Source organism: Protopterus annectens, chromosome 9.part0 (genome assembly GCF_019279795.1).
Source record: "Protopterus annectens isolate FY-2018-M chromosome 9.part0, PAN1.0, whole genome shotgun sequence".
In the NCBI taxonomy this organism is placed as follows: domain Eukaryota; kingdom Metazoa; phylum Chordata; order Ceratodontiformes; family Protopteridae; genus Protopterus; species Protopterus annectens.
In genome coordinates, this window is record NC_056743.1 from 1,393,666,155 (window position 1) to 1,393,690,384 (window position 24,230).

A 24,230-nucleotide genomic window follows, 5' to 3' on the forward strand; every position below is an offset into this window, starting at 1 on the left:
ACAACCTGAGCCTGCCCCATTAGGCAGAAGGAGGTGTGCCCAGTATGCTTTGGCCTTGGCAAAGAGGCAACGCATAGCACATACACTGGCTCAGTAGGAACTCTGGAAATTATACCTCTCTCCGACTCACACATAAAATAAAAGGGATGCATAAGTTGACACTACCTGCTTCTAAACATGTGCAGGAAGTGTAGTATGTGCATCCGACATAGGCAACCCTGCAGCACCACCTAAGGCATGAAAGCCATGTGTTAAGCAATATAAAGCAGTGCTAAACAGCAATTACCACCATGTAGTATATGCAAACAAAATCGCACACACCAACTAGCACAACTATGGTCAATGTTCAGTAATATTGGGCAACGTCCAGCAATGTTGGTGAATATTGAGCAATGTCAGACAAGCCTGGTCTAAGTAGGGCATAGCTGAACAAAAGCCAACATGCTTATATTTGCTTAACAGGCCCTTAAGCAGTCTGGTCTGCTCAGTATGAAAATATAAAGCAGTGATGGGCCTCAAACCCAGGATACTGTGCACTATAGCCAAAGTACTGAACCACTAAACCATGACACTATTGCAGTGGTCCACCTGTATGACGGAATGTTGATAAGTCTATGCAAAGTATTCCATGGAAACCCTGCAGGCACAGTATAATCCTTGTTGAGTTATGACACAAAGGTGAGTCCTGCAGTGAGAACAGAACCTGACTTCCAACACACACAGTATAAATGTTAATATTGGTCATGTTCGCACACATCAACAAATGTAGTGGACCTCAGATAGCAACATACTGAAGGGTCACACTGGGCATGCTCACACACTTGAATAAATGAGACAAATGTCAGGCAACAAAACACAGAATAGCAGAACTGGGCATGCTCACACACTTAGGCCATGTCTGAGTACAGCAGTGGGCTAAGCATATCTGGCAGTTGCATGTGTTAACCCAGAAACCTGTCACTATACAGCAATCCACCCTGTGCACACAGTTATATGACAACAGACACATCTATAATATAGTGGAACCCTGTCATAATCAAATATGTTCTGCATATACCGAAGTTGTTCATGGAAACTGGTAAAGCAAAGATGATAAAGACCTGCAAACAGTATCAGCAGTAAACATTGTGCATCTTGAACATTAGCATAGGTTCAGAGGTCGATACTAGGCTATCCGCCCTAGGGCATGTACAAGCCTAGCCAGAGTGTGTTTGGCATGTGCAACCCTGTCAGATTACTACACTGTGTGTGTGAATAATAGGTCACACAAGATAGCCCATGTACGTTTAGGCTAGTGTGCCTCTGTCTAGCAGGGACACAGAAGATATCCCAGGGGTAAATATACGATCACCCATACAGTCGTCAAGATGTCTCCAGTAGGTGGTCAGTGGGTGGCTCTGCCTATGTGAAACTGGGATTACATTCTGTAGTGAGTGGAGCCTCTGGGATAAGAATCTGTCCCTCCACAATGTCCTATTAACATCTGTGCTGAGGTATACGTCCCTGGAGTGTGTAGCTCCAAGGGAGTTGGATATCCTGAGGTGGAGCATGTCCAGTAATTCTGGGTTAGGTATATCTGTAAACAACAGGCACACATCATATCTGAGTAGGTGGTAAGTGACTGAGTAGAGCTGGAGTTACTGCATCTGAACTATGCAGGGCATCTGTGTGAGTCCCTAGATCTGCTTGGTGAGGACCTTCCGTGACCAGTACAGTTGCTGCAGGTGTCAGGTAAGGTACACCCCAAATGTGGCATTGTAACCAAGCATGGATGTGATGAGTATAGGGGCACAATGACCTCACTCAATCTAGATGTGAAACCATATGGGATAAGGTGGCCCACATAGAAGGTGTGTCCAACCACTTTGGCAACGTGAATGTTAAAGGCAACAGTACGAACAAGTGATGTCCCCAAACCCCTGATAACTCCTACCATATGTAATGGAGTACTACCTATGTGGTAATGTGTGGGCATGTTGTTATTCCCAAAGGGGATGACTATGCAACTAATGGTATTTAGCTGTAGGCCATGGCTCAGGCACCAGTCAGGCTACATAGGCTTATAGGGCAATATTGTCTGTGGTCCATTGTGGCACCAACTCTGTGGAGTGGGACCACTGTCGCTGTATGCCATTCCTTGGGTACATATCCTGTGGTAACTCCGATACTGAACAGTGATGTAATGTGAGGGTTGCATCTGTCATGATGCTTATGTATGATGCAGGCTGGGACACCATCTGGTCACATTGTTACTGTGATGTACGCTTTGGGGAGGGCAGCACTCCCCTGTTACTGTGTGATGTCAGGGAGGTTATTCTCTGTTGGGATGGATAGTTGCTCCTTAGGGGGGATGGGTGGGAGACATCTGCACTGAACCTGTTTGCCAGGATGTTGGCAATGCCAGTGGGTTCGGGGTAGGTTTAGTCAGTATGCAGTAACTCACAGCATATCAGTGAGTGTCCACCCAGTTTTCTGACATAACTGAAGAAGGTTGTGTGATAGTCCTACATGTCTGTTGCAATTGTCTGGTAGAAGCGGCCCTTAGAAAAGTTCAGAAGTGATTGTAGCTGTCTGCTAGTGCAGATCACAGATGCCTACCCAGTCTGGGATTGTGCTCTATCATGTAGTAGCTTCCTCCTGATGTTGTACAGCTTATTAATGGCTGGGGTCAACCAGACAGGTCCCCTGCCATTGGAGTAGTAAGTCCTGTTTTTATTTGGGATAGCTCAATCCATGCAGTCCACTAGGTGTCCATAGAATGTGTATGTAAAGGATGCAGCAGTGTGAGCCGTATTTGCCACTGTCTCAAGGTGTCCGAAGGATACCACCTTGCTTCGGTGAAGTGAGACATTGGCTCATGAGAAGTTCACCAAGATTACCCAGGATGGGTGTGTGGAGGGTATATGCATGTCCAATGAGATACATGTATGTTCTGACCTTACCAATGAGGGGTATATCACTGATGTGGAACATAGAGTCCCCATGTTGGTGATGATCAGGTCCAATATGTATTCCCCCTTGTGGCTGTGCTGACTGGTTGTGCCATAGCATATGAGTCTACAAATTGTAGCGACTGTTGGGTGAGGGTGTTGGGGCTTGAGTAGTATCCCCAGTCAATATTTGTGTATATGAAGTCACACAATATAATGGTGTTTGTGGAGACCTTCATATTCTCCATAGTTCCCACGAAAGCCGAGTGTGGTTCCTGAGTTTGGGAGTGTGTTCTGTAGCAGGCAACAAACTGAAAGGCAGCATTGCACAATGGTAGTTGTATATGTATGGTCTGTGATGCTTTGTGCAGTGCTACTAACCCGGAGGTGTGTGTATCTGTGATGTATATGGATACTCCCCCTAGTTCTGTTGTCTGTTCCAAGTCTTGTTGTCAGACAGCATGGTATGAAACATAACCTGGTAGTGCTGGTGTGCATAAGCGAGCCTGAACCAGGCGTCTGTCAGTGCACAGATATCGCTATCCGCCATACTGAGGAGAGTCATGAGTGGCCGCAATATGAGGTTAGTTTCATATAACCTGTAATGTCTATGGAGGTGGGTTTGTCTTCTGAGCCCTGCTTAAAAAAGGCAATATGGTGGTAGCAAGAGCCTTAGCCATCATTCCAAAGTCCAAGGGTGACAGGTACAAGCTGTCCATAGTGAAGCTACATGGCATGTTGAGCATGTCACTTTAGGCTTGCAGACACTGTATCCCCTATGAATTAAACAAATTTGTTAGGCAACTGTTAAATGTGATATGTGTGTCCATATACTGTGACATCATATTTGGAAGGTGTAAGATGCTAGACAAGGCCAGGATCATACTGGCCTGGGCTACATGATCAGAGTGTTCCTCTATGTATCATGTCATGTGGTCCAGGGAGTAACGTCTGAGGTTATACACACCAGCATGGACAATGATAGTGCCAGTCCTGTACTTACTTTGGAGTGACCTGACTGCCTGTGTTATGCGGCAGATCCTGGCACCCAACAGACAGCCCAAAGTGACTATTCTCTTGTTAGGGATGGTGAGTGGTACATCAGTGTGTCTGACAATAAGTGTCGCCTATTACAAGTGTATTAGGTGTGTTGTTTAGCCCAAAGGGCAGTGACTGTGTGGCACACTGACATTGTGAACTATGTGATATGTGGGTATTGTAGTGGGGTAGCAGGTGTGTGTGTGTGTCTGCTTTGGAGGTCTCTGCTGCTTAGGTAGAGTACATTTACAGCATCCGAGTTTGTCTATGTGTGATGATGTGGTTTGATTGCTGTTGCTAGAGGATATATGAGACTGATATGTGGTGTTCATAGGTTCATAGGTTCATACTAGGCTATCTGCCCAAGGGCATTTATAAGCCTAGCCCATAGTTATTTGGCTTTCGCCACCCCTTTAGTTTGAATAAAACTATGCCTATTATTTTGCTGTGCCTCTGTCAAGCAGTGACACTGAAGTAATCCCTGGGGTATATCTGCGATCCCCATCCATTGGTCAAGATTCCTCTTGAACAAGGCCAGCGAGGTGCTCTGCCTCACATGTACCGGGATTTTGTTCCACAGCATAGGGAGTCTCTGGGTGATGAATCTGTCCCTCCAGCATAACCGTGTCAAGGTTTAAGTCTCCCGCCCTTGTGGTTCTGAGGGATCTAGATTTTTTGAGGTGAAGCATATTCATCAAATCAGGGTTTGACATGGCCTTATATGTCAGGCACAGGTCACCTCTGAGCAAGCGGTATGAGACTGAATAGAGCTGGAGTTCTTTCAGTCGGGCAGCATAAGACATATGTGTGTGGTTACCTTCGCCACCTGATAGACTGTGCCAGTCATGGGTCGAGAGAGTTCAGCACCCTGTATGCCTATATAGGTGCATCTCACACATATATCTGAGTTTGTCGGGAGGAGGAGAGGGTTGTCTGTGTACATGAGGCAGATGTGACATTGTGTCAACATCACAATATCCACCAGCTGGACTGAAGAGTACACATGAAACCGACCCTTGGACATGCCAGGATATTATCATGACATACTCTGTAGCCTGATCACAAAGTCAGTAAGGTGTTAAGCATGTAAAAGAGTATAACAGGGATTAGTGCTCATGTTCGCTGGTGTTTTGTAAAGAGTAGCTGAGGAGTCCAGACTGAATCATGACACCTCCTTCAGCTATGTCATAAATAGCAATGTACACCTATATATGTCCTGAGTCAGGGCCAACTGTACCTGAGTGACAATGCCGACATCATGACAGACAGACCCATATGTACATACCCATCTCCCACTGACAATAGTCCATATCATCATACCAGGAGATATCACATGTAGAATGGATGAGCAGCTATCCCCACTGCCAAAAGCATGGCAGCAAGTGGAATACATTGATTTCCAATATGTGTCATGCACAAACTGCAGAACAAACAGATCATGCACCTGAACAGTCAGCTGAGCCTCACAGCTACATATGGCACTCCCCACAAGTGTTGGTGCACAACACACTATGGGAAGTCAAGTCCAGTATGCCTATGAAGTCTGATCTGCAAAGTCATAGAGTCCATCATGGTTGCAGTCATAAACAGAGCTATTGGAAGCTGACATACACACAACCCTACCAACTGTGGTATGTTCATGTGCGGATCATGGTTCCCAAACATGCTAGACTGTTTGCAAGGCAGCCACCCAGGACATACATCAATGAACACATCTACACATGTGTCACATAGACTTTGAATAGCCCTTTATCAACATCCCAGACACATGTAGTATCCACAAAACCAACAAGCTGTGCATAAATATGTGTTGACATATGATGGAATGTCAATGCGTCCACACATAGATCACACAAGGTAAGGATTCTGAGGTCTTGTTCAAGCTGTTGACACCTGCTGACCCACATGGACCATTCCTGGAATGACATAAAACAAAGTGTACATACATCACCATGTCGAGTCTGATGATGTCACCATCCTATAAATACAGCAGGAGAAGAGAAACCAGTCAGTAAAGCAAACAGCATGCCATGTTAATGTGTCTCTCTCTAGTATCATAACATAGTTAGGTAGGGGTTGGAATCCTACAAACAGTGAGTGTGTGTGTGTGTGTGTGTGGGGGGGGTATGTGTGTATGTGTGCAGTTTCCTTTGAGAGGTGCTCCCTTTTTGGAGACTGGGAAAACTCACTAAAAGAGGTACATTCCTCTTTGGAAAGTCTGATGATGTTACCATCCTACAAATACAGCAGGAGAAGGGAAACCAACAAATAAAGCAAATAGCGTGCTGTGTTAATGTGTTGTTTTCTAGTATCATAACATAGGTAGGGGTTTGAATCCTGCAAACAGTGAGTGTGTATGTGTGCAATTGTCTTTGAAAGAATTGCCCTTTTTGGAGACTGTGCAAACACACTAAAAGAGGTACATTCCTCTTTGGAAAGACTGATGATGTCACCATCCTACAAATACAGCCAGAGAAGGGAAACCAGCCAGTAAAGCAAATAGTGTGCTGTGTTAATGCGTCTCTCTCTAGTGTCATAACATAGTTAGGTAGGGGTTTGAATCCTGCAAACAGTGAGTGTGTGTATGGGGGGTATATGTGTTTGCAATTGTCTTTGAAAGGAGTGCCCTTTTTGGAGACTGTGAAAACACAGTAAAAGAGGTACATTCCTCTTTAGAAAGACTGATGATGTCACCATCCTACAAATGGAGCCAGAGAAAGAAAACCATCCTGTAAAGCAAATAGCGTGCTGTGTTAATGCATCTTTCTCTAGTTTCATAACATAGGTAGGAGTTTGAATCCTGCAAATGCAGATGGTGTGTGTGTTACTGTTGGTCAATGCAGTGTGGGTTTTGCTTTTACTATGGTATGACATAGTATGATTATAACAGTAAGTGGATTGCAGACAACAGGTATCTGCGTGGCAAATATATATGTGTACATGTCCTGTCTGCGTGGCAAATATATATGTGTACATGTCCCCTCAATCAGTACATAGGTGTGAAGCCTGCATATTACATGAATACATTTGTTTCCATTGACAGGTTGTGCTGCTGCTTTTCAGATCGTAGGTCACATATGTATGTATGTGACAAAGCCGTCCACTGTCGTGTTCTGTGGCCAAGGTCATCTGTGGCACACACACCCATGACAGTTACTTAAGAGTAGTGTGAGTGAGGGTATATGCCTGGGGTATATGTCAGACATGGTCATACACAACAAAGACTGCCAAGAATGGACAGTCTTTATAGGTGTACGACTGTATGCATTCAGGCCTCTAATGTCTTATGTGATACACCTTGGGACTCCACAATACCTATGGATATGTGGATACCAAGGGACACATGACATAACATGAGGCTGTATGTGCACATTGGTACCCAACATACATGTTGAGGGCTACCACCTGTGTGGTACTGATGGGATAGTATGTATAGTACATGAGGATGACTATGCCATAGTCGGCTTACTGCTATACAGCATGTATCAGACAACAGGTATCTGTCTGTTTGATACACTTGTGTAGGATATGTGTCCCATCAAGGGAATGCATTGTAGGCCAATTCATGCATTTCCTGATTTGGATGGACAGATCCCTAATGTGTCTGCATGTACCTAAGGGGGCTAAATTCCAGACAGGTGTGGTCACAGGAATGGATGACGGCCATTACCACTGGTTAGTGTTATAGTGTAGCACTGGAAGGATCCAATTGTTACTGGATTCCCTACTACTGTGTGTCATTTGTCAGGACATCATCCAATGATTGCTTATAGTCATGCTGTTGAGGTTGTGTATACTACCAGACCACAAATAATTGACAGATATTAATGGTATCACCCACAGCATAGTGTCAACCCATGTCATACACACGTCTACCCATGTTAGTACATAACTGTAGTAGAATGCATACTGGCCATTGAAAGATACTATGAGATGTTAATGTGTACGACAGGGTATGCCCATTGCCACACGTCCCATGTGTCCACTATGCACGTACATCCAGACAGTGCGCACCCACCATGTTCACAGATGTACACTTGCTAATCTGTACTGCACACATCACACATGTACTGTCCACTCACTAACACATGCTGGCAACACATTACGCTTCAGCCAAGTGGCACATGGGTGGAAAATACATACTCAGACCTAACAGTGGTGTAAACAATGCTACATTGACAATCAGAGCTTTGATGCATAATGTCTGCTCAGATATACCTACAAGGATGTCGTTAAAACTTCCTTGTTGACAACTTGCTATTATTGCTACACTGCTATAGTGTCACCCTGTGCATCAGCACCATGTTAGCCTATCCCTCCGTCAATAATGCAGATGACAGGAGGTGACAAGGGTATAATCATATGCACAGGGCGTTTTGTTGTTTGCCAGAGCCTGACATTGACCCATCCAATCGACATGTCTGTGTGTGTGTGTGTGTGTGTGTGTGTGTGTGTGTGTGTGTGTGTGTGTGTGTGTGTGTGTGTGTGTGTGTGAGGGACAACAGTACAGCATGGGCCAATGTTGATGTAATGTGTGTGTATGTGTGAGCCCTAGTTGTTTGGTTAATGTGTGTGTGTCTGCATGCATACAGCTCCACCATGTGGCTGCCATATACAGTAGTTTGTGGGACAGCCACAGACTGTACCTGCTAGGCTGTACAAACCACTCTCTCTGGCCACAGACATAGTACCTGTGCCTGGCAGGGGTGCAACGGACAGTATCGGGTACCAACCCTGACTGGGTACTGTCATCAGAGGCAGAGGTATGATGACTGGACCCATGTCCCTGCTGGGACTGGCCAGAGCCACGTGCACATCGTCTACTGGGACGGTCAATGGACAGGCGTAAGTCCGGATGGCACCGGCAAGGTCATGGATGCTGTCATTGATAGCAGTGTAATGTGCCCTCTGCACCCTAAGTCCCTGCCTGGTGTACCGTTCCATATGTGACTGAGCCTGCATTACAGCCCGGAACATACTGGTCATCGTAAGACCTGTGAGGTCACACCTGCCATGGGCAATATGACCAGTTGTGCTCCCCCAAGAACCCCTGGACCTCCGCCTATGTGGTACCATTCTGGGTCTACGGCTATGGCTGCTGTGAGGGGATGCAAGTGCCATGGGTACCACACTCTCCTGGTCAATGCCAACTGTATGCTGTCCCTCGCCTATGGCCATTGGTGGTGAGGGATGTATTGACAGTATGAGTGTGTGCATAGATGGGGTTGAACGCTGTGTACTGTCAATTGGCAGACCAACGACAGACCCTGTCAAATCTTCCTGTGCCAAAATACATGTGTCATCATCACCACTATTTGTGGCAGTGGCTTCAGGTTGCCTGCTGCTTTCACCAACCCCTAACTCAGCACCTGTGAGAGGAAGACAGGAAACACACTTTACGGTCTGCACATGCACACATGCACACATGCACACATGAACACATGAACACATGCACACATGCACACATGCACACATGAACACATGCACACATGCACACATGGACACATGCACACATGGACACATGCACACATGAACACATGCACACATGCACACAATACACATGCACACATGCACACATGCACACCTGAACACTAATACACACCTCACTACAGCAGATACACACACATACCAGCAATCCAACACATACTCTATAGTGGGTGAAAGTGGGTGTCAGTATCACAAGGTAGACAGTCACCACACACGTGTCAGCATGCAGAATATGTGTTGCACAAGACCATGCAGTGCAAGTGTAGATGCCCCTATTAAATGGCAGTATACATGGCTTTGATGCAACTGTGTAGTTGTTCAGTGATTGCCTACACCCTGGAACACAATGTGTACATGGACACAACATTGCTGTGCAGGTATTATCAGCTTTGTAATGCCCTGTGCACCATCACTCACACGTATGTGTGACACATAGATATCCATGACTGAGTGCAGTGTCTGTGTCCATAGCAGATAATAGTGGGTACGGGTGTAGCACATGCATGCTATGTACACACACGAGATGTGCGGTACATGCTGAGGTGAAGGAATCCCAATGCTCGACATGACCAGTGTACAGGGGCTATCATGAGTGTGGGACATATTGCAGATATGTGGGTGCCAGACATGGCATGGCATGCTACATGACTGCAACATTAAACACCACACATACCCAATGTGTGTCAAGCGACTTATACACCCTCTAGCATTCCAGGACATATATGTGACACTTTGTGTGGATGGTGACTGCTGTGCATATTGTGTATACTGGCATATGTAAGCACACAGACAACATGCTATGCATATTGTGTATAGGTGCATATGTTTGCACACACACAACACTGAGGTGCAAAGCAATGACTGCTATGAGTAGTACTGTGGTCACTGTAACTGGATGGGGTGTAGTACCCTGTGCCATCATCAACATGCATCTTGTGGTTACTCACAGCTACTAATGTGTGCAAGATGACCACCTAGTATGCTGTACCTGAGCTGCAGTGCTGTGGCTACATTCACAATTACACCGCCACCTTGTACATGGGTGTGTGAGGTGCCCAATAGGGAGCATTGCCTAACATGACTGTGTTATGTGTTGCAAAGTGTTGCACAGCCCCATGATAGGCCTCTATCCCTGAGGTACATCATGTGTGTGTGCATGACATGTGGGATACTGAAGTGTGACCTTACAGTGGGTGTGTGGTAATGCCAAATGTAGCATGTTTTCATGTACTGCATATGATAAACGTGTTCTGTTGTGTACAGCTGTAGCAACTATGCATATCCAATGTGCCGTACAGTGTTGCCACAATTGTGTCTGCTGCATTGTGCATTGCATGTGATTGAGGCAGCTACTGATTTTACTGAGATGATTGATGTCTCACAGCAAACATGCACAGCATGCATTATGCGTAGGTGTGTTATGTGTACATGGCCTACACCTCACCTATGACATGCACATTTCATTACCAATATTAAAGTGTTAACACACTCACCAGCATGTATTTTCTGCCCTGCTGTCACACCAGAGGGACCTAGAAGAATATGACACAGTTTGTCAGTGGCCACAACTGTGGCATTGCTACTGTGAGTGTGCTAAATGACAGTAGAACAACAGTCAACAGTCACAGGTGTACAGATACTATTCCAAATATCAGTATTGCACACGTTAGGCAGCACAACTGCTAAACACACAGTACACATCTCACATATGCTAACAATACAGGTAATGGTAGTCTACAGCTAGGGTGTATTACCTGCATGCTCCATGTCATCCTGCTGGGTTGCTCTGGCCTCCATGATGACACATGTGTGATGCTGTTGCTGCTGTAGGCCAGGAGCCACCATGCTTAGGAGCAGCTCCTCCACTCTGGTGAGGGGGGGATGTATGGCTGCCCCACCACCTGTGGCAGGCTGTTGCCTATGGATATCAGACGGACCCCACTGGACATGTCTAATTAAATCACTGCAGTGATGGTGTACCTGCTCATATGTCCGGTTATGCATGCCTATGTCATTTACCCGGCGAACAAGGTCTTGCCACAGTGCAGTATGGTCATGGTGGTGCTGGCTGGCCCTGGGAAAAAGCAGGTTATAGTGCTGCACCAGGCTGTTCAGAATTTCCTGCTCCTCCGCAGCTGAATACAATGGATTATGTTGATGAACCATAACCCTGGTGGAAGACAATTAAATGATATGTGTGAGCATGTCATGTATAGCATCTATCTATCAGAGGATACACACATTCAATACCACATATCAGTGCTCAGCCCACAACTGGCTGACAGTGCCTGCAACACTCCATATAACACACCAGTATACACCAGTAGTCGGCACACTGTTTGGGATACAATGCACAACCTCACCCCGAGGGTATATATCAAGCTAATGCATGAAGAAATATGTCATCCAATGCAATGAATGTCATGTACATTTACAATATTACCGGTAAATAACCCTAGTCTTTGATGCCATACCCCTACCTAACATATGTGCACAGTTGTTAATATAGCTGCCATACTGCTGTAACAGAGTATACATGTTGCTAGGTACACACATATACCCTGTAACACACGTCATTGTGGTCATGGTACAGGCATCATTAAACACAAATCAGACATACATACAACACTCAGATGTATGCCGACACAGATAAGCATTACCTGCGTACCTTATAGTACTGTGTGCCCCTACTTACAGATACCTATGCCTGTGGTATTTAATCTGTGCAGACTACAGGGAACACAAAAGACAGTGTTACCAGGGACTGTGAACATACACCATACTGTGCTGTTTAGGCCTACAGCTTCAGGTAGTACAACAGTTCATATGTGAGCTGGAGTCACCAGCAGTACCACTTACTGAGCATACATGTATTGCTTCAGCCTACATTGGGACACCACAGTCGTACACAAGGAACTACATCACAACATATGCCATCCTACTATGTCTGCATCCCAATAACTGACACATCTTTCTCCAGCCTCACACCTAGGACACAAACTACCATGACAGACACAACCTCACACTAAGCTATCACACCTTTACAAACCTTGCACACAGTCACTGTCACACTCATTCCACTTCACATAGCAGGTATTGCACTGAGTACATGTGTGTGTGCATTGTGTCATAGGTAGGTAATACGCTATTGGCCCTAGGGTCTAGAGCAGCCTAGCCATATGCTACCCTGGCCTTTGACACACATGTAATGTGATTTCACTTGCTCCTGTCAACCGGATACACAGAGGTGACTCCCAGGGCATATTACCTATCTCCAAAACAACCATCAGGGGTATGTATGACATCTGCTAATGAGGAGCCTTGTTTGTTTATGCTGGGTGGTTTAGTCCACAGTATGGCATATTTGTGGATAGGAACATGTACCTCCAGCATGTGCTGTTTAGCAAGGTGACAAGGATTAGGGCCCTAGGTCATGTAGCCCGGAGGGATTGTGTGGTGCTGTCATGGTGGTTGGCCGACTGCTATGGGTGTGACATACCTCTGTATGTCCAGCATTGGTAACCTCTGGGTGGGCGGTATGCAATGCACTCTAGCTGTGGTTTGTGAGTCAGTCTGCATAGGGCATGTGTTTGAGGGCAGTATTATTCTTTGTTAGGTATGTCTGTGGCCTTTCCACTTGCTGTAGTTGTCATGTGAGGTACATACCACATGGGGCATTGTGATGAGTAGAGGGGAACACCGACCTATATTTCCCTAGATGACACACCTTTTGTGATGACACATACCACATAGACAGATTACATTACTACTGTTGTCACTGTGATTATCAAAGGGGAGCCTACTGTCCACCTGTGTCCCGTGTACCCTTCTGACACCATCAGTGTTAGGCAGGTTACCACCTATGTGGCAGTTACTGCGTAAGGTGTTTTGGAATGGGGTATGGCACTGCGGTATCAACACTGGTGTTCAGTCCATGCCTTGGACAACAGGCACCTGTTGCAGTACATATGACCCCGTGTCTCCCTCACTCTCTCTCATATATATATATCTATCCATATCTATCCGTATCTATCCATATCTATCTATATCTATCCATATCTATCCATATCTATATATATATCTATACATATCTATACATATCCATACATATCCATACATATCTATATATATATATCTATATATATCTACATATATCCATATATATCCATATATATATATATATATATATATATATATCTATATATATATATATATCCATATATTTTGATATATATCTATATGTATCCATATATATCTAAATATATCCATATATGTATCTATATATCTATGCACACATATATATGTATATATACATGTATATATACACATACATGTAAGCATCCATTGCTGTACATATAGCTGCACATATAGGCACATATACTGCCCACCTTTCATGGTGAGGATGTTAATTATGCAACAGTTGTGAGACATACGGTTATGTAATACTATTGCACAATGTTGTGCAAAATGCATTCTGCTGTCCTCAAGATGCATAGCTGTTGCAGGCCTCATTGCCTGCCTGTAGCTCAGTCCCACAGCGTTTAACACCACATGACATATACCGGCACTGCTTGCTTTCTGCAATGCCACACACTACAACCTACATACATATGTGCACATAGCAGCCTTCAACAACATACTTATGTCCAGCCTTTACTAACAGTTGCAGTATGTCCCTTGCCCTATGCAAATGTGCATGTACATATAGATACAGACTGCTGCCACATATGGATGATTCACAGTATGTAGAGTACCCTTCAGACCCATCATTCGGATGTCATCAAATGCATATCTGTTACATACCATACCTTTGTATTCCTCACCTCCGTCTGTTGTAGGTGTTGGTTTTTTATTTTTTATTTATTTATTTTTTTGGTTTTGTTTCCTCTGTGTGTTGCTGTTTGTTTTCAGCGTCTGTCTCCTTCTGCCTGTTTGTGTCTGTCTGTCTCTCTTGCTCGTGCTCTCTCTCTCTCCCAGTTGTTGCAATGATATTATTGCATGTGTGGACAGCAGATACAGGCTGTTTTTTTAGGTATCTGCACATCTGCATGTGATGGCCTCTGCACCAATTGGTGCCCACCATTTAGTAATTGCATGCAGCCTGCTTTGTGGTAATTGCAGTTCTCACTGTGATTTCAGGACACTGCTATAAAATGATAGGTTAGGTAGGTGTAGCCCTTTCAGTTTTGCAAGGTGGGGACCATGCTTATTTGCTGTGGACACTGTTGTCTCAGTCAGAAGGTTGGTATATGTCTCATATCTGAAGATGGGTACAACCCAGTGAAATGTATGTTGTACTGAAACCTGACTGTTGCTTCTTCCAGTACACTCTTCTCAGTGTGTAGGTTTACTCATACCTCCTAATGCTAACACTGGATACATGGGAGTATGTACTTTCTTTTCGAATTAGAGAATTAACTGGCATACAACAGTAGTTATTGCAAAGTATTCCTATGGCTTTCCTATTTTCTCTTTACATTCACTCATTGTAATGCATGTTATATTTCTTTCAGCACCGAGTTGTTGTATATCTGCTGTGGTGTAGTGGTACTTCATACAGACTGGTGAGTAGAAGGTCCCAGGTTCGAGACTGACAAGGTTTTTTATTTTGCTGCTGAGCAGTACAAGGGCCTTGTCATACAGAGTGACTAAGGCACTTTTAAGCAGTTATAAGTGGGTTTGCGCAGGTTTGTGTGACGCTTAGCGATGCTAAGCTAAGCTTAGCTTAGCTTATTTTATTTTAGCAATACTAAGCCAAGCTTGGCTTAGCTTATCATATCTTAGCAATGCTAAGCTAAGCTCACATATGCGCATACTGGTGCAAACCCACTTACTACTGTTTACAAGTGCTCACTCCCGCTAACCCCTGCACTCATTTCTTTGACAGAAAAGTAAATGGGGAGATAGGAATGTGGTGATAAAGGCTGCACAAAGAGGGGAAGACAGTAGGGAAACCAGCTCAGGATGTACAGGATGGGTGTGGAGAGGGTCCATAGCTGCCCATTTCTTTACCAGCAACAGCTGTGCATATGCAATACATTAGGAGGGATATTTGAAACCTTACACCCCTGAGAGAGGGGTGAGGACAACTAAGTGTGTTGTACTACCAGTTATGAATATCAGGCACATGCACTGTTTGTGAACTGCTACACTGTCATTAGTACGTTACTCACTTCTGAACAGTTTGTGGTTTGTTTGTGTTGACATTAGCACAGTCTGCTCAGGACAACTGGATATATTTCACTACTGTGTATGCCTACCTACACCCTTGGTTGTGCCTGACTACATGGGTATATAGTACCTTTGGGTAGGAGTGCAGAAGTGCAGAGTGCATTATTTATTATTGTGTGATGTTTATCTTACTGAACATGCAGAGTTGTTGTGTACCTGTAAGTCTATAAAGGCTAGTAGTCTGTCTGAGTAGCTCCCACCTGTGGACATATCCAGATGGTAGACAGAGGTCAGCCTAGCATTCTTTGACTGTGCACCACAGCAATCATTTCAGCACCTGAACAATGGCATTGTCACAGGTGGTTGCTAGCAGTACATTGCTACATCCTTTGATATTTTTGTGTTGTACTTCTACATAAGGGCATGCTTGTGGGATTCATTCTACAGCTATTTGCAGAGTGTGTAACAGCAGACAAGCTGATATGCCTGTGTGTTTCTGACTCTTCCAGGCCTCAGATACTCTCACGTATATATTTGAACAGCCTCAGGGAAAGGTACATATAACTGGGATACACCTGTGATATATTTCAGACATTTTGCAGTTCAGACTTTGGGGGATTCAGAACATATGTATTACTACACCTTTTCTGATGTGTAAGCAGTGTCTACTCTCACTTATTGACATCTGTCATTAAGTGAGATTCCCCACCTTTCTGTCTACTGTTAGTACATTTCACAGGGAGTCAGAGGGGCACAGCTACTATTTGTTTACAAATCAGGGTCATCACTGTAGAGCAGTCACTGTTGGGAGGTCTGGCCTGTGACCTATGCAAATATGCCAGTGTTTATCCTGCTCTGATACTGTGTGGGGTTTGTAAGGTGCTACTGTAACATTATTCCCTACTAGCATGGCTGATTCTCTTTTCACAGTCATGTCATGCAATTCCACAACACCTGCTGGTTAAGGCCCACAGAACAAGATTTGTGTTATGCCATTCCTATTTCCCCTTTACATTCACTCATGGTAATTCATGATATAATGCTTTCAGCAGTAAGTTATTGTACATCTGCTGTGGTGTAGTGGTACTTCATGCATACTGGTGAGTCCAAGGTCCTGGGTTCGAGACTGACAAGGGTATTTTATTTTGCTGCTGAGCAGTACAAGGGCCTTGTCATACAGAGTGACTAAGGCACTTTTAAGCAGTTGTAAGCAGGTTTGCGCTGGTTTGCGTGACGCTTAGCAATGCTTAGCTAAGCGCACACAAGCTCACACTTGTGCACCCCCGCTAACTACTGCTTAAAAGTGCTTACTCCCGCTAACCCCCATGCTAATTTCTTTTAAAGAAAAGAAAATGGGGAGATAGGAAAGTGGTGAAAAAGGGGGCACAAAGAGGGAAAGACAGTAGGGAAACCAGCTCAGGATGGGTGTAGGGAAGGTCCATAGCTGCCCATTTCTTTACCACAGCTGTGCATATGTTTGAAATTTGGTGTGAAATTTGAAACCTTCCACCCCTGAGGGAGGGGTGAGGACAACAAAATATGTTGTACTGCCAATTAGAATTAACAGTTTACATGTCCAGCGGACATGTGTGCGAATTGGGCAGCTATGTATGGGGCATAATTTTTTTGTGGGAACAGATTGCCCTTTTTTTTATTTTTTTTTTTCAGGTGAGAGTGGAATGTGAGGTAGAGGAAGTAGGTATAGTTGGGGAGGTAGGTTGGGGAGATAAACAGACAAGACAAACAAGAAGCATACAGGGGCGGAGTTTGACACATGGGGTGGGTGAACACAATTGACGGGGAAGGATGTTTGGAAATCGCAAGCCCATGAGCCCACAGATGTTAACAGTGGAACTGAGATCCCCACCCATGGGCAGTCACCACTACACCTTCACAGCCCCAAGGGTGGCTGTGCTGAGGGCTGTGAAGGACAGGCAGTCTCACCCAAGAGATGCACCACTCTCGCCTCGAGCTAGCGTAGGGGATCAGCGACTGAACGCTGGATCTCCCTACGCACCACAGCCCGGACCCTAGCAAGGGTGACAGGTGGCCCTCTTCCACCCAGGCTTGCACAGGGGGGACGAACCCCATCCCCTGCAGTGCTTCCACCCGAAGGTGGCACAGGACCAATGGAGGAGGGGAGCCCGGGCTGGGCACCAGAGCCACTGGTGCCAGGTGCACTCGCCAACTGAGGAGGGAAAGGTGGGTCCGCTGGGATCGGCCTTCCCATACGTTCTGTGATTAGGTGTGTTTAATTACAACATAAACAACAGCATTCCAGATTAATTGTAACAGCATGCAGTAATATTCCCATTAACCCAACGCACCAAGGTTCCAACAGTTGAACAGCAAACATAACACATGCATATATTAAGTGACAGTGGATATTCCAACAGCATGCAGGGATGTTTGGTAGCAACAGGCCACCATGAACATGGTGTTTGAACAGGGCACATGCATCAACATCAATGCAAATATTTATAAAACAGTAGGACATATGTCCTAACAAATATTTAAGGTTACACATGCCCATTGAGGTGTGGAATTACATGGTTTATGCACATACGGTAGGCTGTAGAAAAAACCTCGGTTAACATCTTATAATGACCTTTTAGTCTATACTACATTCCCAGTGACTGCAAGTGTATATCCCCTACCTGTATTATTACACTTGCCACCATACATTAGGTTGTGTCATGGGTTTGGCAAGTTCAATATATGCCTGACCTATATCTGACATACTAACTGTCCAGGATGCAGATGTTACTGCTACATATTTCTTGTTTGCATTTATATTTCTTTATCTACATATCTGGGATGTTTTCACATGACATTTTCACTTTGATTTGTACAGAACCCTGCATTTCTTGACACACACTCACATTTCTGGTGAATAATTACATGCTACATGTTCCAGGTTTACTTATTCATGCCAGCCAGTAACTGACTATTGTGGACTGTATATATGTTTCACAGCTGCTAGCACTTCCATCACTCACTTTATATGGGACTGCATAACTCTGGGTTGCCAGCACATTTTCAAACAGTACTGTTTGTATAATGCAAGGGTACAACAACATTTCAGACTCTGTGACACAGACACACTCTGGGTTTTAGAACTTTATTAATGACATTGCACACTTTTCCACAGGATCACTCCTTTATTTGTTTTAGCGGTGCTTATGGCAGACATGTTCAAGACATATTATACCTTTATTAATAAGTTAGAACAATCTTTTTTCAGGCTCACTTACTTATGTTATATGACAGTGCCTGCAGAGATATTATTCCAGACATATGTTACCTTTCTTAATGGGTTACTACACTCTTTTTCTGCCTCTCTGACGTTTTTATCTGACAGTACATGCAGAAGACTTATCCAGGCAATTCTATGGCTGTTTTATTGGACTACAACACTTTCTTTCATGCTCTCTCCCATATTTTATATAACAATACAGGCAGAATAATCACTAACCTGCCTGGTGGCTCAGCCTTAGCAGCCTATCAGCATAGCCTTGCTGATTCGTAGCACGATCACCTGAAGCTGTAAAGTAAATGAAGGGATATTGAGACATACCTATCCGTTATACATACTCCATTATCAATTCTTACATACTGCATTCCATGGCTACATACTCAGTTGTGGGGCATTCTGCATCCCACAGGCCTCCTGTATCCACTGGTTCAGGCAGTTCTGCTTTTGTCTCTTCAGGTCTGCATGGTGGTGACAGACCTGCTCACCAGTCCGAGGAACGCCTGTGGCACTGGTGAGGTCACAAGCTAACCGGTTCCAAGCCTCTGCCTTGTACTCCATCCCTTGAAACTGGCCCTGCAGGAGTCTTGACTCGTGATGGTGGACAAGGAGCCAAACCATGTATTTGGACTCCTCGATGCCCCAACATTGTGCTCGGAAGCATGAACCCTCTCCTGCACCTGCCATTCTGACTGCAAATGTGAGCTACAATCAGTTATGGCGAGTATTCTCACCTATCTGGCTTAAATATGCCGCATTTCCCTCACTTTTTTGTGATTGGCCATTTTGTAAAATTCTCGGCTGACTGCAGACCTGCTTAGTAATGGTTAAACTACCATTCGTAAGTTTATGAATGTTAATAGTGGCTGCTTCCCCTATGTTGTCATGGCTTAGTGGTTTTGTACTTTGATTATGATGCACAGGGTCCTGGGTTCGAACTTTATCATTCTTTTATTTTAATACTGTCTAGACAGGCTAGGGGGTGTGGCTGCGTTTAAGCAACTTAGCTCTATGTTGCTCCATGGTGCCCTACGGTGCCCTGGTTGGTGCGGCGGGCACGTCTGCGCAAACACATTGCACCGGGTAAAGCACTTTTAAACTTTGGGCAACTCTATTGCACTGGGTAAAGCACTATTAAACTATGGGCAACTCTATTTAGCTGGGTAAAGCGCTATTAAACTATGGGCACCTGTATTTAGCTGTGTAAAGCGTTGCTTAACAGCAGGCTATACTTTAAAATTATTTAGTTTGTTCACTGATACATTGGCCATGTCACTGCTTTTAATAATATTTTAATCATATATGTCTGGTATTATTTCAAATATTGATTTAAAACATAAATAAGAAGGGGAGTGGTGGGACTCGAACCATGAATGCCTTCGCGTTGTGCATACGCTCTACCATTATGCTATTGCAATTTGGTGTGATTTGCATAAACATTCTTTATTATGCTCTTCCATGTCAGAATTGCTAACTCTAGCTAAGCAATGGGCACACCCACTCACACACGAGCAAATACATGCAGCTATATTGTGGATTTAAAAATATATATATAATTATTTACTTTATATAAGTGTGATGGGGGTTTACAGTGTCAGGGAGTGTGGTGTTGGGTGCAAGTACATTTGAGCGAACTCGTTCTTGTGTGTTGACATTATGCTTTTTAAAACCTTGCAGGGGCGTGCACATTTAGACTGCTTGGCAGTCGGACACGCCCCCTGCTTTCCTACTCAGTCCGTGTAAGAGTTACGGTTGAGTCAGCGTGCCCTCATGAATATTCAAGGCACGCTGACGTCAAACCATTCAACTGCAACCTCTGAGTAAGACTTCTTAAGTCTTACAAGGAGGATTAGTGAATCCAGGGGATTGTGTTTTCAAACAGGTATCCAAGACTTCCTGTATATTTGGTGTCTTACCAATTAAAGGAGGTACAGGAATATAAAGACTTGGGTATACTTATTACATCTAAGTTGCCCTTTAATGCACACGCAGATCAAGTTTTGATAAAGGCAGCTAAGTATATGAGGTACCTATAAAGTAGAATATCTACTAAGGATGAGCATGTATTGACTTTGGTATTTAAAATGTATATAAGACCATTACTGGAATATAATAAAGACTTTTTGTGTTTATACTCAGGGACAATTTAAAAAACTTGAAGGAGTCCAAAGGAAATTTACAAAAAGAATATATAAATATAGATTTATGGATTATGGCCTTAGGTGTAAGTTGTTAAATGTGTAAAGTCTCTGTTATAGGTATGCACAAGGAAAGTTGTTATTAGTATATAAGATCTTTCATAACCCATGTTACAAATTGTGTATAGCATCGAGGTTAATCGATGTATTAAAACATACAAGCATAAGAATATGATATCTGTACTAAAAAGGGGAAATCTCAAAATCAGAGAGCAGTTTATTGCTGTTAAAATTACAAAACTTTTGAACAATCTCCCTATAAGCTTACGTAATTCAAATAGTTTTGGTAATTTTAAAAAGAAACTGGATATTTGAGTGGGTAATAAGGTTTACATGCCATATATTGTGGAATCAGTGTTCTTTGACAGCTAAATGGCCTAAATACTGCATCTGAAGATATGAACATATGAAATTCACACTAATAGTTTGAAAATAGTAGAAACAGTCCAGTAAGAATTAATGTGTGTCGAACAAAGTGTTATGTCAATGCAAAATGCTGTGTAAAAGAAAAAAACAAACCAAGAGGCAAACAACAAAAAGAAGACTAAATGAACAATGTCATACTATTTCGGAATGGAGAAAATCCAGTTGGTTGTAACCCAAAGGAAAGGTTTGAGTGATTTCTTGAAAATTGTTTGCGGTCTGCTTTGAAATTTAAGATTTAACCCTTTTGATCAGCTTCTGATCCAATAGACAAGTTAAATTTAAGGCCATGTCCATACCACATAAAAAGGTGTATCTTAATAAAAATTAACAGCTGATCAACATTAACTACAGTGCAGGAAAAGCTCCCGTCTTCAAATAAAAAGTTCCTGGCTGGGTATGCTTACTGGAGAGGATGGAGTGAAATGAGGTACTCTGCTTAACAGCTTACCATGTAAACCTACACATTTTATAAAGGGACACTTCTTTAATCTCAAAGAAAAAAAGTTTAAGTGCACTTATGAATGGTAAAGGACTACTCTGTGTGCTGTGCTAGACATGGAGGGGTGTAGTGTTGCAGATCCTGAGGAGTACCTGTGTAACACATGTGGTACCATGGATTGCTGGAAGGAGAAGGTCAGCTTAGTTCAGATTCCTGGGCAAATGGAAGGTTTGCCACTTGATTGTGTATTAAAAAGTGAACCTCTGAGGGACTAGAGGAGTGTATAACAGACCAATCAGATATGGTAATGGATTGTTCAACTGCCTGTAACAAGAGGATCCGCTATGATAATGTGGAGTGAGACTCATGATTTAAAAGATCCACTGTGATAGTGCAGAGTGAGACAAATGATTTAAAAGATCCACTGTGATAATGGGGAGTGAGACTTATGATTTAAAAGATCCACTGTGATAATGGGGAGTGAGACTTATGATTTAAAAGATCCGCTATGATAGTGGGGAGTGAGACTCGTGATTTAAAAGCTCCACTGTGATAATGGGGATTGAGACTTATGATTTAAAAGATCCACTGTGATAATGGGGAGTGAGACTTATGATTTAAAAGATCCACTGTGATAATGGGGAGTGAGTCAAATGATTAAAACCACATCCAAGTAAAAGTCTGGAACCATGATAGTGTCCCAAGTGCCAGAATCAGGGGGAAAAATATCAGCCTCAGATCAAGTAATTGGGAAGACTGCTGTACTACTGTTCATGGGGGACTGTAGAAAATTGTGAAAACAAAAGGTTTTATATAATGTTAAAGAATATGAGCTTACCCAGGTGTGAACTATAACTGTAAGGTCTGTTAAATTTAACTGAAAGGTCCATTAAATTTAACTGAGAAGTCCTAAAAACATAAATAAATAATAATTGTGGCTATCCTTATTTGATAGAAATCCAAGGGTTTTGCATTATTAGAGAGGCACTTCACTAGATACACAGCCTGCCATGTTGCCTCTTGGTTGTAGAACACTTGATGTTTACACCTTACATACAGCCTTGCAGGAGACTGTGGACAGTGGGAATGCAAATTATTAGATCGGGGACCAAAGTGAAGCAATCAGACGCCTGCAGGGACTCCTGGTCAGAAGTGCACTAATGCCTTAACTGTGTTTACTGAAATAGAGTATCAGCCAGGGACAAGAAGCAGGATGCTTGTGAAAACATATAATCCATTCTGCAATCAGCTAAAAGAGGGCATTTCTGAAACTAATGGGGCGAGATTAGTATAACTAATTTGAGCCAGCCCATAGGTAAATAGCAGTTGGACCTTCATGTGGGGTTGGATTGGCAGCACCTGAGAGCTCTGGATTAGGGAGTGGCACGCCAACAAGAGATTAGGGATGAATAAACTACACCACTGAATAATAAAAATATGTTTTCCACTCAGTTCTAAGGTAGGAGTTGCCACCATCAATGAATGCAAGCTGCAATGACCTAAGAGTAAGACATTCAATGGCTTTGCCTCAGTTTCTCTCCATTCAGAAATGGTGGCACATTTTGATTCGAATACCTGCTTAGGTTTAACTTTTTCCCCCATTTGTACAGCTTTTTCTTTTCACAGTAGAACTCTTTGTTAAACACAGGGTCATCTGAAAGTCTCTTCCCACTATTTGAAAACTATTTGTCAGTGTGAACTTAAGGAACATTCATGTCTTTTATAACTATGTTCAAGCATGTCACTGTTATCCCTTTGTTTCAACCCATCTGATGAATTTTCCATATCACTTTTGAATAAATAAAATTGTTTAACTAGTGTTTTACTTTTTTGTAATGTTCACCAGTTTGTATTTCTAAAAGATGAACAACAAATGATTCTGTAATTGCATGCACCACATAAATGACAACCCTGGAGTGCTGTATTACAAAGCAAATCTGTCTCTGGGAACACCACAGACACAGTCATGTGAAATATAATGGGCTTTAGCTTCAGTTCCATCAGCTCTGAAGTTCTGATTCAGCAACTTGCAATGTTTTGGAGGGATGAGGCAATGTATGTCATGTTAAGTATGGAAACAAACTGGATTTATTGCTGGCAGAAATAGTATTTCTTTAAATTAGCTATTGAGCCTGCAATGTAAGGTGGAGTAGCAATGCAACTTGACTGACCATTTCAACTCTGATAAAAATGTCATTTATTGGAGTAAAACCAAACTTCAAAGACAATTTTCACAGCATGCTTTGCTTGCCTAAAACACTGAAACCTCAAAAGATACTGTGAGTACT